This window comes from Osmerus eperlanus, chromosome 11 (assembly GCF_963692335.1).
Source record: "Osmerus eperlanus chromosome 11, fOsmEpe2.1, whole genome shotgun sequence".
NCBI lineage: Eukaryota > Metazoa > Chordata > Actinopteri > Osmeriformes > Osmeridae > Osmerus > Osmerus eperlanus.
The window spans coordinates 10,129,726-10,133,441 of NC_085028.1; positions in this window are offsets into that span (position 1 = coordinate 10,129,726).

The following is a 3,716-nucleotide window of genomic DNA, read 5'->3' on the forward strand; positions in this document are numbered from 1 at the left end:
ATTTGCTAAATACAAATTAATAACTTGCATAAAAACATTATATATTTTTTGAGTACAGAGCTTTCAAATGAGTTGTACCATAGTGTTGCAGTGAGAAGTGTGACATGACTTCCTGACTCTGCTTACCCTGGTGTAACCTCCCAGAAGTCATTTCTCAAAGATGGAGGTCTAGACAAAGTGCCATGAAGTCTTGACAAGGTGTCTGACAAAGTCAGGATGGCGGCGGAAGGAGACGGAAGGAGAGAGTGACGGGGTATGGGTGGAGCGGGACACAGAGCGGATCACATTTACGATTGCGCCTCTGCCATAATTCCACAAGAATGCCTTCATTATGCCAACAATCCCTTCCATGTGCCAAAAAGGTTATAATGGCTGCTTCCTCAAAATGATGAGAGACAGGGTGGGATGTGTGAGGGGGGGATGTGAGGGGGGTGACATCTATCGTCTCTATTATTTATTTATTTCTGCGGCGAGTGAGGAGGGGGGGGTGGTGGTGGGGGGTGTGAACGGCAGAGAAAACTCATCACGCGGTCGGGTAATTAATGAATGGTTTAAATGTCATGATGATGGGAGCCACTTGACAAGGGACCAAAGCCCACAGCTTGGGTGATTTAGATTCTCTCTCTCTCTCTCTCTCTGTCTCTCTCTCTCTGTCTCTCTCTCTCTCTCTCTCTCTCTCTCTCTCTCTCTCTCTCTCTCTCTCTCTCTCACCCCTTCCTCCCCCCTCTCCACCCCCACTTTCTCGGAGGAGCCCAGACACCCCGGGGTTCAAACTTCATTCAGAGCGTAAGGCACTCAATCGTCCCCTCTTTAACTGCCTCCTCCTCTGCCCGCTCCACCCGCTCCGCCCGCCGCTCCCATCTGGGGACACGGTGGGAGACCCCCGCGCACGAGCTCCGTGTCCTCCCCCATCTTCACGACACACCCACAAACCCCCCCCCCCCTCCACGTCTCCCTCCCGCCCGGGGCTCTGCCCCTTCTTGGTCTCGTCAGGAGCCCCCCCTCTCCCCCTTCTTCCTCTCTCGGCCCCCCAAAGTATTCAGAGTGTAAGGAGCTACGCCCATCGGGGTCTAGTTACAGGGATGTTAATTGGCTGGTTTAGCTTGGGGGGGGGGGTTACGGGGGGGTGGGGGTGGGGGGTTGGCCTAACCCCATCCCCCCACCCCCACCCCCACTCCACACCACCAAACCTGTTGGACAAACCCGGACCTTCGGACGCTGCACTGGTAAGAAGATACAAACAAGACGTTCCAATTCCACCCTGCATATCTATAGCTCTCCAGGACAGTCAACAAACCAAAACAATGATGGTACGAAAGGAATGACTTAGCTCACGATGTCTAGCTCGCCGTGGCTGTCGCTACGCACATGCATGTCTTTGTTTGGGTTGGTGTGTGTGTGTCTGAGCGGAGGTGTCCGCACACATATCTCCACACACAACCGCCCATGAATATGTATCTGAACGTGTACCCGCGTATGTACGAACATGACAGCCCCCCCGTCAGCGCTGGCCCTTTAAAGGCCGTCCTCCCCTTTTATTCAAAGCAGGGGCCCGCTTTCTCTCGTCTGGCCTCCCGATAAGGGGCCTGAAAAACAGGAACCCAATTCCCATTATCTGGCTCTCTTATTGTCTATATTAACCTTCCCCGTGGTAACTTGTTCCCTCTCGTAATGCTACACTTGTCTAGCCACAACACATCAGCAGCAGCGGAGAGCCAATTGTGTCATGCAAATGAAGGCAGGCGGGCGGCCATGGCTCTACTGTGAGGGGGGCGAGGGGGGGGGGGGAGAGAGGGAGGGAGAGAGAGGGGAAAGGTGAGAGAGTGAAGCAGAGGGAGGGAGAGAGAGAGGGGGAGAGAGAGAGAGAAAGAGAGAAAGAGAGAGAGAAGGAGGGAGACAGACAGAGAGAAGGACAGAGGGAGGGAGAAGGGGGGGGGCAGTGGTTTATCAGGAGGATGTCTGAGTGCAGCTGAGGATTGTCTTGCCCGCACATGCACACACAGCCCCACACACACAATTACTCACACACAGACGCACACACACACGCACACACACATACACAGGCAGAAGGATGGGCGGGGATGAGGACATTGAAGAAGGCAACAACCACAGAACACATCTTCAGTGGTTCACTGTTGCTTAATAGTGACCCACCATAGTGACGCGTGCACAGGAAGACACACACCCTTGCAAACACACACTTGCACAAGCACCTGCACATATCCAGACACACAAATAGCTAAACAGCCAAACCACTGTCACACAAGAAGATTGCTGCTGTGACTTTTGCATCTTTATTTTGTGTGCGTGTGCTTGTGTGCGGTTGCTGTTGTGGGAAAGAATGGATGGATGGATGGCTGGAGAGGAGAGAGAGAAAAGAAGGGAGAGAAGGAGGGAGGGCTGTTTTGTTTAGCTCCTTTCAAGGTTGGGTGGGTTTTTTCCCTCTGTTGACGATGCTGTTGAATGGTGTGTGTCAGAGAGAGAGGGAGAGAAAGTAGAGAAAGAAAGGGGGAAAGAGAGAAAGACAGAAAGGGATAGAGAGAGAGAGAGAGGGATAGAGAGAGAGAGAGAGGGATAGAGAGAGAGAGAGAGAGAGAGAGGGATAGAGAGAGAGAGGGATAGAGAGAGAGAGAGAGAGAGAGAGAGAGAGAGAGAGAGAGAGAGAGAGAGAGAGAGAGAGAGAGAGAGAGAGAGAGAGAGAGAGAGAGAGAGAGAGGTTGACAGAATCAGTGTAGCTGTAAAATGACTCTAAAAGTGCTGCAGCAGCATTCTGTATGCAGACAGAGGCTGTTAGGCTCAACACAATACAGTACTTGAGGGAGATTGAACTGGCTCCCCCTCAGCTGACCTGTCTGAGAGGGAGCCAAGCCATGAGCACAACCAAAGGACACAGTCTATTGATGAGCTTCAACATTTGAAAACATTTTATAATGTGATAACTTTGGTCCTTTTGGTGTATTTCAGTGTAAATAAAAACATTTAGTGGCATTTTTACAACGTACACCACACATACAGTGTGTTATGTAATATTACAAATACAAGATATTCAAGACTTCTACACCCACAATCTTTTGCAGTCAACTTTGGCAACCTCATCAAAACCTGTTTGGGCTTGTAAAGTCTGGGGACAATAAAGCTATCTGCTGAAAAAACCTTCTGACAGCTTTCCATAAAAATACATGTCTAGTTTCAATTCACGGAAGTCAAATCTGCTTGACAACCTACACCCTGTATGTTTTCCTATTAAACAGAAAGCTCATTTGCCAAATAATAAATTGATCTCTATTGTACAGTCGACAATACAGAAGAGAAAAAGAGAGATAGTGAATGAGAGATAGATAGTGGTAAAAAATAGTGTGTGTGTGTGTGTCTAGCTGCAATAAGTGTGTGTAGGACGGCACTTTATCCCCCTTCATGCCATCATTCACCAATCCATCCCTTCTTCATGTTACCCCCCCAACACACACACTCCTGTCGCACCATCCCACCCCCTGTCTCTGTGGGTGCTTTTTTAATTTATGCCCACCATACTAACCACTCAATACAGACAGTGTCTGCAGTGCTGTAGATAGCTGTTAATGAGAAGAGGTCCCCCCCCCCCTTTATCTCTTTTCTTCTGCCCCCCCGCCCCCCCTCCCCATTATCTGCGCACAGTCTATAAGCGGGCAGTTACCTCACCGACCGCCGATAACACCCAATGGGCAACCAGTACTGAT